This window comes from Lepidochelys olivacea (assembly GCF_965140295.1).
Source record: "Lepidochelys olivacea isolate rLepOli2 genome assembly, chromosome: 2".
In the NCBI taxonomy this organism is placed as follows: domain Eukaryota; kingdom Metazoa; phylum Chordata; order Testudines; family Cheloniidae; genus Lepidochelys; species Lepidochelys olivacea.
Genome location: NC_140412.1, coordinates 130,809,351 through 130,823,692, shown reverse-complemented (window position 1 = coordinate 130,823,692; position 14,342 = coordinate 130,809,351). Strand labels below are relative to the sequence as shown.

General features: G+C 38.6%; 1 protein-coding gene across 1 annotated transcript in view; it reads right to left on the bottom strand.

Moving 5' to 3' along the window:
* The window catches only part of CDH12 (cadherin 12), an 852,174-nt gene extending 847,000 nt beyond the window's left edge, over positions 1-5,174 (bottom strand). Inside the window, exon 1 of the mRNA XM_084620075.1 lies at positions 4,987-5,174. The gene's annotated coding sequence lies outside the window, so the exon portion shown is untranslated. The remainder of the gene's footprint in view (positions 1-4,986) is intronic.
* Between the last annotated feature and the right edge of the window lie 9,168 nt (positions 5,175-14,342).

Below are 14,342 nucleotides of genomic sequence, written 5' to 3'. Positions count from 1 at the left end.
AATGACTCATAAAGAAGTCTCCACTTAAAGAGTATGTGTGTCCACTTTAATTGTAGGTATACACACACACACTTCTTTATACACACCAATGCTTTAAGTCGGGGGGTGGGCAAACTTTTTGGCCTGAGAGCCACATCTGAGTATGGAAATTGTATGGCGGACCATGAATGTTCACAAAATTGGGGGTTGGGGTGCGGGAGGGGGTGAGGGCTCTGGCTGGCAGTGCGGGCTCTGGGCTGGGGAGAAGGGGTTGGGGATGCAGGAGGGTGCTCTGGGCTGGTACTGAGGGGTTCGGAGGGCAGGAGGGAGAATCAGGACTGGGGCAGGGGGCTGGGGCACGGGAGGGGGTCAGGGGTGCAGGCTCCAGGCGGCACTTACCTCAAGCAGCTCCCAGAACCAGCAGCCTATCCCCTCTCTGGCTCCTACATGGAGCTGTAGCCAGGCAGTGCACGCTGCCCCATCGCTTGGTGTGGGGGCAATGTGCGGAGACCCCTGACTGCCCCTACGCATAGGAGCCCAAGAGGGGACATAACACTACTTCCAGACATTGTGCAGAGCGGGGCAATCCCTGCTCCCCAGCGGGAGCTCGAGGGCCAGATTAAAAATGTCTGGAGGGCCGGATGCGGCCCCCGGGACATAGTTTGCCCACCCCTGCTTTAAGTGAACACATTTTCTAAGTCATTTTTCAAGTAGAATAGAATTTGGCTTTATAGAGCACCTATCATACACAAGCACTTTACAAAACAATGGTTTAGAAACTGGTAATGCAGTGATTCTGTGGATACATACACATAATTTAAGAGCAGCAGATATGTGTATGAGTATTACAATTTTCTTCATTTACCCATGAGCAGAAAAGCCACAATTAAATTATGAAAAATCCAGATGCTACTGGATCTACATTAATTTATTCTCTCTTTCCACCTTCCACCCATCTCTGAATTTTAAGTTTGCACTTTGTACATTCAAATATTTCACCTGTCATAAATGAATGACATAATGTGGAAATGAAATTAACATGTGCCTGATTAGGTGAGTAGAAAAATTAAAATTTACCAATGCATTTAATTAAAAAACACATTTTAGTTCTCATAGAAATATTTTTCTTCCCACTTGTTTGGATTGTAATTTAATTAATGATGTTTAATGTAGATTTCGATGAACTGATGAGGAGATCTACACTGCAGGTATTTCACTTTTTTTTTTTAAATTATAATCACATTCTGGCTATAATCACCTTGTTAACAAAGAGAGTAAGAAAACAATTTTCTGTTCATGACAGAGAAACAATATGATTTCCTAACAGAAACAGCCCTAAAGGTAAAAGTTGTGATTCTTTAAAAAAAAACATGTAAAGTGCAAATTGGACAACTGTGTTGTATTACCAAAGTCAGAAATGAAGTTCCAAGCACAAAATTGTTTCATACCCTGCTTGATATCTGGTATTGCCAATGATATTTACATATAATTATATAATATATTCACAGAGATAGCACTTAACTTTAATCAAACTTGGAATTATCAGGCAGAGCACACAGAATTTTGCTGTTAATGTCAGCAGTTAGCATATGTTGTTAGGACCACTAGGAAAAACAAAAGACACAAAAATAGCTTTCAGAGCAAATCTATTTTATTGTAAGAGAACTTTTGTTTTTAATTATGGCAGTTTCAAATTATTGTGGTACATGACATCTGTCCAAGAAATAGATATGTATAGTGTATATGCACATACCACACCAAAATATTCAAGAACAAAGTGGGATATTTTGTTTGAGCAGATATTGTCATCTTCAAGATTATGCAAATCTAAGAAATTCTATTCTTATATACATCCTTCTCAAAGAAAGTTAGTGTCCATGGCCAGTTATCCTTAGCATGATAAAATATTGCCTTCCATATATTCATATTTTTTTCATATTGTCAGATTTAATTACTTCTTATGTACATTGGGCCTGATCCATGCTCACTAAAGTTAACAAGAGTCTCTGAATTGACATTTATGGACTTTGAATCAGGCCCATAAATGACATTTATGTGTGTGTGTGTACACACACAACTACTAATCATACAGTTGGCTACATGTGTTAATGTATAACAGATGCAGATATGTGCACACTTATCTTTGCCTAACTATGCCTAATCAGCACATGAGAGTTGTGTGAAGACAGTTAACATAATTCCAACTCTTTTGTTCTAATATTAGAGTTATTGAATGTTTATTTCAATAATGTATTGATGAATATATCATGTAGGTTATATTGGTCACACTTTATATTAAAGGTATATTTATGAACAATTTATAAAGGTTTAACATATGATTAATATTTGTGTTAAGCGTGTTACAAACATGAGTTATGGGTTATAGATTGTTATAAGCCATTGTTACATGCAGCCTATTGTGCTGTTCAATTCTATAATAATTATTTATTAAAACATCTATTAATCATTTATTAACTCTTTATAAAATATTTATAAAATGTACCCTTAATGTAAAGTGTGAACATAATACCTACAGTTTCTGGAAGGAGGTAATGAGTGTTGAAATTTAGAACCCTCTCTCACACACACACACACTCTCTTCTCTAAACACACACACACACACACTCTTTCTCTCAACATGCCAAAGTATATTCGAGAACACATGGACATATCAGGTCATTAAAATCATTTAAATATTGGGGAGAATAAAGGAGTATATACCTAAAGATTATTTGGGGATAGTTTAGGTTCTTTGTAGTCCATAAACTTTTGGAATTCCCTCCCATTTCCAGCACCATCATTGAAGTGATGAGTTATTTAAGGCTTGAAAAAACTGTTAAATGAATGGATATGTGTTTTCCTACCTAAAAACTGGTTTCTAACCGCTGAATATTTATGGCTGTTAGTAGGATTTGTTTGGAAAGAGAAGAGCCCCAGAGATGGTTCCAGAATATGAAGCTGAATACAGTAGTGCAACACTGTCATATTGATTTGGCACATCTTACAGATACTATTTTTTCTTACATGGCTCTAAAAGTGGTGGGCTAGTAGGATCTGAACATTCTTAGTGGGCAAACTTCCTTCTACTGTTTGTGAATATAACATAAATGGTGGGAGACTGTACTATCTCCAGCTGCAATGCTATCCACCAGAAGCCATAGGTTTAGCAATAAATACGGATTTCTTTTTTTTAGCAACTGTATCCAGATAAAGTAAAGTTTAGGCAGCAAAATATGTAATTTAATGATAGCTATGAGAAAGGCAAATGAGCTATTTTCCAAGGAAGCTTTTCACATTAAAGCATTTTGTTTCTTATCAGAAGAGAGAGTATATGTTTTCCATACCTTCTCCAGAATGGACACTTTCATCTCACCACAGAACATCATAAGGCAACTAGTTTGATTAGTTAAGATGTAAGCCTCTAGTTTATGTGCTGATACTGTATGTACCTGAGCACTCCAAATCAATTTCAGCAATTAACTGCTTATGACTTTGTAGTGTAACCATCTGGCTCTCAGTTCTGAGGAGAAATTTTGTAAGAATCCTGGAAACTGCTCAACAGTAAAATGTGATAAATGAAATGGCTCATAAAGGTGTTGGCTGGAATGAAATGAAGACTTCTTGACCAGTTCATGAATCTCAAAGCTTGAATTCTAAACCCCTTGTTTCAGTGAAATATTTTTCTTCTGACATCATTTGTATCTGAAATCTGATGAGCCTCTGCATTATTACACCTGCTCAGTATGCTTGAATTGTTATGCTTTTGTAATACACAGTGCAATTTAAATGTTGGGGTGGGGCGAACAAACAAAAATTGCTTTTGGGTGTTATCCAGCACTGAAATAGTGCCTTTTTTTATTTAGCTCCCTGTACATATGTTTCACACTATATGAAAAACTGCGAATCATCACAGAAGATCATAGAATTAGCGCAAACGTCCAACAGTACCTATCCCTGCAGTGAAAGTCATGTTCCAAATAGGAGAGACATGTATATTTCATAATGTAATCTAGAAAACATCTTAGAACTAAGATACCAAAGTCACTAAACTCATCACATTTCTACTTTTCATTTAAAAAACAATTATTCAAGAAATATTTATCAAGAAAGAAAGATACAGAAAAAAACATGTTAATTTACCTGAAAGGCATGCTTGTATCTAAAAGGCATGAATTGCAATTTAGTGCTAAACTGTTAATTTAAATGTTTATTTAAGGATTATGTATATTTTGCTTATCACCCACATGACTAATTTGTACATGATCACTTTGAAACATAGACCATAATAAATCAAAGCTTGCATTTTGATACCTTATTTACCAAGGCTGAATTAATTTCTTGCCATGAAACTAATTCTGCAATCTAGTTCTAAATAAAATAGAAAACAACAAAAGATTTATCAGGTTGTTTCAAAAGTTGTCTCAAGTCAAATTATTTTGTCTTGCCCTCTTTCTTTAATAGAACATATCTCTTTAAAGCTTCCCCATTCCTCCCCCACCCCAACCCCTAAAGAGACTGAATTTTAAAAATATATGAAATCCTGATCTACTCAAGTTTTGCAGTATACCTTATTTATATATACTTTCCAACAGATTTTGCACAGTATCTTAATATTTGTCAGAATTGCTCTACTTGCCACCAGTTATATATGTGCGTGTCATACCTATGTGTTTTAAAGCCACTTAACAAACCCTTTAATAGTCAAGCACCTGCAAGATTTCAAGGGGCAGAGAAATCTCCTTCTCCCTCCCCTCCCTTTAACATCATCTCTTGGAGACCAAAGACTTATTCACTTTTTTTTAGAACTTATTGAAGTTTTCTGATTCCAAATAACAAAAGCAAAGGGAAAACAACCTGCTAATTCAGACATCAGATTTCTCATGTATGCCACTCCAGCTTCTAAACAGACTTGATATCTTTCTATGCATTGTTTATGAATCCTGTACATAATAACAGATGCAATCACAAGATGCAATCACACACAAAAAAAAGGCAAAAAAGCCTTACCTGCTAGATGAAACTGCAGCAGCAACACGCACAGTAGCTTGTACTGAGGTAATACCTTTTCTCTCTAAATCACTGTGGCAACAAACTGCCCTTTCTGGTGTCCCCCTTCATTCACAAAGGATCTTACAGGCAAGGCAGACAGGTAGAAAACACTTTCTTACTGGAAGAGGTTGTCTCCCTTCTCAGAAATGACTGTATCTCTCTCTGTGGGTCCCTACACATTTACCCTTCAGATCAATACTGCTCTTTAGCAGCAGCTTGAGCTCAACTGCAGCTGATAGAGTCTAGCCAATTGGTATTGAGGATTCCCTTTCTGTCACTCCCTCCCTCAAAAATACACAGCATGCATTTGAAATGGTATTAGTTGTGAAAAGTAATTTTAACCCATTGGTTGAAATCTAACCTGTTCTTTTGGCACTCCCCTCAGCTTGCATTTTCTTCTTGTTTTCAGAAAATCCCTGACTGAACAAAATATTCCCAGCTGGAATCTTTAAAGCTGGTCTAGTTCCACAGTGTGAAAACTAAAAGCTCTAAAAGGGCTCGTGACTGACCAAAAAGCTACTGCTGCTCTGAAATGGTTGCAATCTATTAGGTTCCAAATATCATAAAAACTGCAGACGCATCAAACTGCTATTGGCTTATCATCAATACTGAGGTATTTTCTCCCCTCCTTCCAGCATTAATAGATTTCTGACAAGGAAACTTGTCCAAAATATGATGAGATTTTTTTCAAAGATCAAGTTCCAGGACCCTATTGCTGATTCTATCAGTACATTTTTTTATATTTATTTACTTTGATTTTTTTAGAGCACCCAACCAAAACTCTATATGCACATTTATCAATTCCATCTACTAATATAACACAGTCTAAAACTGCTGAACCAAAGTGTAGGAATTAATCATTTTGGAGCGATATAAAAAAACATAACCTCGTATTTGTAATCCTGAAATCAAGTGTATTCCAAATGAGTACACACACAGCCATAATAAGATGTGTATGAAGAGAGACTGTTTTGGATTGTATGGAAATATATTTTATATGCAAGATTTTTTTTTAATTCAGTCAGAGATTCTGGATGCTCAGAACTTTAGAAAATCAGGCCACTTAAGTGCAAAACTTTCAGAGCCAAACTTTACATATCCATTAAAAAAATTGGCCTATATTGAAAGACAAAAGAATCCCAAGAAACCTTAATTCTGTCCAGTAGTGCCCCTATGCAATAAACCTATCCTTATGATTATAATAGTTTAGGGTTTGTGGTCCCAGATTAGTTAAACTGATTTTTACAGTCACGTTCATTTTTTTCCCTCTCAGCTAATAAGTGTGTGATGACACAATAAGTGTGTTGACACAAGTGTGCACATGACAAAATACTCAGATGATCATGACAGTGAGAGGTTAAATGACTTTAGAATGCACAACCAAAAGGACTCAGTCCGCCTCTAAATATTCTCACCTCTCCACCCATAAGGAGAAATGAGAGTACCACCATCTGCAAAACAGTTAAGGTTTCCCCTTCTCCTGATAGGCTAATAGCAGCCACAGCTGGGATCTCTCATTCATGTTTATCAGAGGAAACAGCCCTTTCAATCTTTCAGCTGCACTAAACACCGGTCATGAGCTGCAATGAATGAGGCATTCTCAATTACTTCCTCACATTGCTGTTTACCTAAAACATGGCCTTCAGGTTGCTGCGCAAGGTAAACAACATCCCCCTCCTTCTGGATACCCTGTCAATTTGGCCCTTAGAAAAAAAATCCCTTTCTTATCCCAAAATTGTCAGTCTGGTCAGAAATGCAGCTCAGCAGTGCCTCAACTACAGGACAGAGGGCAGGTTCAGCAACAGCAATGAAATGGCCATTGGATGCCTAGGAGGGCTGTAAATGTGGCCTATGAGAGCTAATTGGTCCCCCAATGCCCCCTCCCCCTTATTTTAGCCAGTAGGGACTAATGGAAGCAAAGAAAGCTCTCCCCTCCCCATCACATTTTCCATGTGCATTCTAAGGCACAAGGAGAGGCAGGGGCTAGGGGGTACATACGTGGCTCCAGTGTGATCAGAGTGTGAGTACTCTTACTCCCCGTGTCGCCTCAGGACTAGTCATCTCCCTGTCAATTTGACCAAACTCTACACCCACCATCACGGACATGGGAGGAGGAGGGTTATTGTCTAAATTTAATATGTGTCCTACGCTTCAGTGTGCAACCTCCTCAGCAGCACTGTTCTTGTTGTATTTGACAGTGGTAATATGGCACCATGCAAAACAGGCCACCTCATGACTATGTTGACTACTAGAGCCATTAATTTGTCCTTCTGCAATGTCCAGAAATGTGTTCTTCTGAAACAAACACAAATGAAGTTGAAGTATTTGATGTGAAGAAAGCCCTGTGTGTCATGATAAACTCAAATAACTCCAGGGGACCCAACAAGCCAAACAATTTCCTTTCCCGTCCATCATGTGAATAAGGCATGAAAGTGTGTGCAGCTGACTGCACTGGAGAAGTGTAGTGAGGAGTAGAGTTTACGGTCTAGCATTTACACAGTCTGCGTGAGATCATACATAAGTATTATTTTCAGCATAATTGTCTCCATTTGATGAGGTTGGGGGAAACATGGTTATACAGTTTCACAATATTGCAAGATACCTGGGTGCCCTTCAAAAGTTCATTCCAGTTCTACAGATGGTATCAGCTCCAGGGATATTTCCTATACATAAAATGGGGAATATCACCACCAAAACTGGTATCTCTAGAACCAGTGGGAGCATTTTAAGTGCACCTACTGCATGTTGGAGCTTGTTTGAGCTATTATTTCTTTGTGGTTATATTAAAGAGTTTGGAGGTTGCAAACAAAAACAAATCTTATAAGGTAGACTAATAACACCATGTTACTGAAAATATTACCACTACTTGCCATGTAATAAAATTATATTTTTAGTTCAATCTCAACTTATGCTCCATGCATCAATCATTGCAGTGAATGTTTATTTTTAAAATCAGATTTACACTGATTTTTAAAAATCTTTCATTGAAGTTTTCTTCAATTCTCAAAAAACATGTAGCACCAACAGACAATTATTAATTATAAATTATTTGTATTATAGTAGCACCTAAAGGGTTCATTCAGGGACTGAAGTCCCATTATACAAAGTACAGTCCCTGCCCCAATGAATTTACACTACATATGAGATAAGGTGGATGCAGTAAACTGATGGGAGATCCTAAGGTAAAATGTAGATGATTATGCTAAATATAATAAACATTAGTCACAGCATACAACTGCACAGCCGTTGTTGAGTGATTTGCTGGCAGGCATCACTCTTTCAGGGACATAGAGGTAGAAAGGAGGTGGAAGTGTTTTTTAAAGCCTACACCTATCTCTCCCGTTTAATTTCTCACCACAAGAATTACTTCTTATGTCTTGCTGATACATCCAGAAAACCGAACATCATTCTGGGATGTATTAGCAGGAATGTTGTAAACAAGACACAAGAAATAATTCTTCTCCTCTACTCCATGCTGATAAGGCCTCAGCTGCAGTATTGTGTCCAAGTCTGGGCACCACATTTCAGGAAAGATGTGGACAAATTGGAGAAAATCCAGAGAAGAGCAACAAAAATGATTAAAGGTCTAGAAAACATGACCTATGAGGGAAGATTGAAAAAGATGGATTTGTGTAGTCTGGAGAAGAGAAGACTGAGAGGGGACCATGATAACACTTTTCAAGTATATAAAATGTTGTTACAAGGAAGAGGGTGAAAAATTATTCTTGTTAAACTCTGAGGAGAGGACAAGAAGCAATGGGCTTAAATTGCAGTAAGGGAGGTTTAGGCACCCACTTCCCCAGATTGCCTGCCCTATTTCTGGGAAGTTAAACATGAAAAGGCTTCCCCTGAAACATGCCCCTCCTACTGCTGCTCATCTCTGTTTAATCCGAAGGACTCAACCATTTTGTCTCGCTCTCACCCAACTCCCACCATCTAACTATTGAGCCATCCCATTTAATAAAATTTAATACTTGATGTAGACATGGAAACAATGAAACACAGACAACATAACATGGTTAACCACAAAAGCCGTAACTTTATCGTCAGCTGACACCAACTGGGTAACCACCCCAAAACTGCTCAGCAGTGTTGTTCCAATGTGGATCTCAACTGGTACCAATGACCCCCAATGCACAATCAACCTGAGGGTGAGCATGAAGGTCATCCAACCTGTACACCTTCAACCTGCCTGACTGGAAACCCCTTCCTTCCTGCATGCCACAGATAGGAGAGATGGCATGAGGGCAGATGCAAGATGTGCAAGACATACATGCAATCCCCTCATCATGCCATGTGACTACGTAGGACCCATATCCAAGCAGCCCAGTGGTTTATGGGACCATTCTTTACCTCCCAACTACACTGGAACCAGCCAAAGCTTCAAAAACTATAATTTAAATATCCCCAGAGCAGTGGGTCTCCCATTCCATTCCAACTGGGTGACTCTCTTCTTGTTCTATGTACAGTGCCTTAGTCTTGGTGCATGATTAGGGCTCTAGGGTGCTACAATAATATAACTAAACAAATGCAAATAATGGTAATAATAATGAGAAAACTCAACACAGCAGCTAGACAGTTTTGGCAGACCCTCCAGACCCCAAAACTGTTGATCAGCTGAGCCCCCTAACTCACAGGAGATACAGCGACCAGCTGAAGGGTAGGACTGAAGCATGAAACTGACAATGGCTACTCTGCCCAAGAAGCAAACTGTATCACCCCGTCGCCCAACACCACCACCAGATGGGAGCCAGTCACCTGGTCTCACATCACCCCCACTACCCAATGACAGGGGAAATGGGCAGGACAAGCTGCAGAGCTGGGACCTAGATGCACCATAGGCCTCCTACCCTGCATGCCATGCAAAACAAGGAAGGGAGACTAAAAGTGAAGCAGCAGCCCCCCACATGCCGGTTGTGAAGAAGGGAAGGGAAAGGAAAAGGAGGGATCACGTAAAATATAGCATAACTTGCTCTCTGCTGGGGTCTCCCACTACATTGAGGGGTTTGCCACTCCTCTCAGCCCCAACAACCTCTTCCCCACAGTTAGTAGGAGCAGCACTTTTCTTCCTTACTTTTTTTTGGTCACAATTTCAAAATATTCATTTTTTTCTCAATCAGCTCTAGTAGTAAGCACTACATCCAGCAGTCAGTGTTTGAAGGATTGGGCCCTTAGGTACACATCAGGGAAGCAACAGATGTGATATATCTTGATTTTAGTAAAGCTTTTGACACAGTCCCACAGGACAGTCTCTAAAACAAACTAGGGAAATGTGATCTAGATGAAATTACAGGAAAGGAGGTGCACAACTGGTTGAAAACCCATATTCAGAGAGTAGTTATTAATGTTGCACTGTCAGGATGTATCCCCTGGGGTCTTGCAAAGACACTAATCTGGGAGGGATTGAAAGCACTTGGGTAGACATAATTAGTACTCAAAATGGCCTTAAGAAATTGGAGAATTGAGCTGAAATCAACATGTTGAAATTCAATAAAGACAAGTGCAAAGTACTAATTAAGAAGGGAAAATCATACAAAATGGGGGATATGAGTCTGAGTTGGAATATGGTATCCCGTTTTGGACACCACACTTTAAGAAAGATGTAGACAAACTGGAGAGAGTATAGAGAAGTACAAGAAAAATGATAAATGGTTTAGAAAACCTTACTAGGAGGAAAGGTTAAAAAATGGCTATATTTAGTCTTGAGAAAAGAAGACTGGGGAGAGGGGGGAGGGCTTATATCAGCATTCAAATATGTTATTGGCTATTAAAAAGAGTACTGTGATCACTTGTTCTCCATGTCCACTGAAGGTGGGACAAGAAGTAATCGGCTTACTCTTCAGGAAGGGAGATTTAGGTTAGATTTTAGGCGGGGGTGGGAGGGTTCTAACTGTAAGGATAGTTACTTACTGGAATAGGTTATCAAGGGAGGTTGTGGACTCCTTGTCACTGGAACTTCTTTGAAGAACATGTTAAACAAACCCCTGTCAGAGATAGTTTAGGTAAACTTGGTCCTGCCTCAGCATGGGGGGATAGATTAGATGACCTCTTGAGGTCCCTTCCAGCCCTACATTCTGTGATTCTATGTAGCATTTTCTTCTCATTCTTGTATACCTATACTAATTTCACTGTCAGAATGATCTAGTATAGCTATATTGACTTACACTTTTAATTGATAAGCACTCTGTTCTTGAAGAAATGTATTTTGATAATGTTGTCAGTACTTATATATCATTGTTTTCTTTTGAGGACAGAGAGATTTCTGTAAATTGTGATTTAATATCTCACAAGTTGTTTCTCAAAAAAGTGCCATTAGAGAAGTATTAACAGTGTCCATTTATAATCACTTCATGTTTTACTATGTCTCTAATGAGCAAGTGTATTTGTATCCTAAATAGGGAAATTTATAGTTTCCATGTTACTTATCCTCAGTCCTTCTTAGTAAAGCTCTGAGTAATGGAAATACTTCCTTTAAAACGCTGTTAATCTGTCTTTTTTTTTTTTTTAATTTCATGTTAGAATCTGTCCATGGAATTTTTCTTGGCTTGCTACTGATTTGAAAGTTATCTATATATTTCCAGCTGGACAAGTAAATTGAAAACTGACTCTTTAAAAAGACATGAAGATGTGTGTGTATTTCCACATGAACAGCACTTCTTAACAGCTGTTCACAAATGTGCATCTAAAGGGGGTAAGGAGTTTATTGTGCACTTAGGGCCTTTATCTCAATAGAGTGGTTCGTTCTAGTGTTTTGCACTTATATAGCACTTTTAAATATGTAGGTCTCAAATCACTTTACAGAGCATTAGTAGCACCATTTTTTCCGAAGGTGCTGAGAGATATAAAGCAATTGTTGGAGAGGCACTGTGGATAAAACATGGTTAGAGTATTGGACTGTACTCACGGGCCTGGATTCTATTCCCAGCTCTGGCAGTGGCCTGCTTGGTAAGTCATTTCATCTCCCAGTAACTCAGTTTCCCCATCTGTAAAATGGGGATAATGATACTTATCTCCTTTGCAAAGCACTTTGTGATCTACTGATACAAAGTTCTAAGTAAGAGCTAGGTATTATTATTATCACTGCATAAGAAATCAGCATTCTATTCCCAACTCTATGACAAACTTCCCAACGTTAATCACGTTACCTAATCTCTGTGGCTCATTTACCTAACTTGTAAAATGGGAGTGAATGCTATTTACCCTCATTCATGTTCTGGTCTGAGGCCACATTAAATATTGGAAACATGAGAAGATGACTGACAAAAGAAATACTGGCTGAACATGCAAAGAAATTGAACGTATCATCACTGGCCAATCAATCAGAGATTTCCCTGACAGCCCATTTTTCAGAGACCAATATGATATGTCGATATTGTTTCTTAAAAACCCCCGCAATGAGTTTCAGAGTGCAGGTCTACAGACTCATGCTATGACGCTATAGACAACAGTGTAAATGTTGTGGCTTAGGCTGGAGCTCTGATGCCTGGGGAGAGGAGTGGGTTTCAGAGCCAGAGCTCCAGCCCAAGCTGCAATGTCTGCACTGCTGTTTTTAGCACTGTAGCATGAGCCTGAGCCTATAGACCTGGGCTTTGAGACTCGCTGCAGTGTTTTTTTTTTTTCAAATGCAGTGTAGATATATGCATAGAGAATGAGTGTATAGTCACTGGAGCCCCAAGGAAGTCAATGGGAAGTTGGCAGGACTTTGCATTATGTGTTTGTGTTTTTTACAATCTGTTCACACCCATGTCTGTGCTCCATCATAAACTATCTTTCACGTCTTTTCTTTTCCTGGAACACCTCTAAATCTCCCTGAAATACATTATCCTCTTCCTAAGATTTTTAGAAGTGTTACAGTTAATCAGCAACTGGATACCTGAATAACCGCATGTGAAATAGCAGTATTTTATTTCGCATTCTCCACAAAGATGCCTGAGGAACACCAGGGGACCTCCAGCTTACCTGCTCACAAAATGTATGTTCACAGTTCACAAAACATCTATTAATGGGGACTTATTTTTTTCACTCTGTACTGTGCTTACCGCTGATGGATAGGGGTTAGTGCATCCCTTTCTGCAGCTGAAAACACGATAATACTAATAGATGCAAAAATAAATAGATGGGAAATAAAAGCAAAAAAAAAAAAAAAAGCACACCAAAAAAAATCTCATCCCGCCCCCTTCCAAAAACAAATTGTATTTTTCTAAGGCTTTGGAAAAGCCTATGATCATGTTGCTAACAATAGGAAAGCAAAGGATCTTCTGTGTATATCTCGCTATATCAATTCACTGCCGTTGTAGGAGCCATGGGCATTGGTGCACCTAAATCCCTCCTGTTCTTTGCTTGTAGCACACAATAACAGATTCCTCTGAGGGCTGCAATACTTTGACCAAAGTCTGATTTTTAGGCTTTGGATGGGATGGGAAGGAAAGGGAGGAGGTGGCTGGGTGGTGTTTAGTGGCCTGTAATATACAGGAGATAAGACAAGATGATCTGGTGGTCTCTTTCTGGCCTTAAAGATATAAACTGAACACAAAATTTTGTTAAATTGTGTATTTATAATATCATAACGTATTGGAAAATATGTTTTCCTATATTTTTAGCAATATTTTAAAAAGATTTTGTAGATTCCTCAGTGTAGGCCCTTCCAGTGCTCTGGGTGCATATTTCAAACATTTAAAATACACCATCTAAACATCACAATATAACGGACTGCTCTCCCCACCTTCCAGATTCTAAGGAAGGAAGTGTTCTGGAATGGACAATAGCAGGTAAGTTCTGGCACAGGAATGCAGGCCTAGAGATGTGCTATTTGAAAAAAAAACAACTGTATGGAAGAACCTTTGAAACACTATCACTGAATATTTAGGAAGATCTGGATTATGTGCATTCTGCTGACCATTGATATAATAAATGCCCTGCTTTAAAACATAAAATAAACCCCCCAAACCCTCTCCCTGTTATCCTGTACCTACCTACTACAGCCCTGGCCAAGGCAAGTTGCATGGCTGACGACTTTGTAGAGCCAGTTGAAATTTTCTGAATTTCAATTTATTTACCAAAAATATTGTCAAAAAATTAAATTTTCAATTAAAAAAAACCTCAAAAAGAGACTGCTTTCCCACCCTCAAAATTATTAATCTCTTTCAACTCCCTCTAATTGTGTCATGACTACAAATAGTTCCATAGGGTAGTGGACATGTTTTATCTGTATTGTGAGGAGTTAAGCACATTTTTGTGCTGTAATGTATAAGATTAATCATCCTAATAATTTTCATCACGAAGGTTGATTGGCTTTCTAACTGGGGGGAAAATGT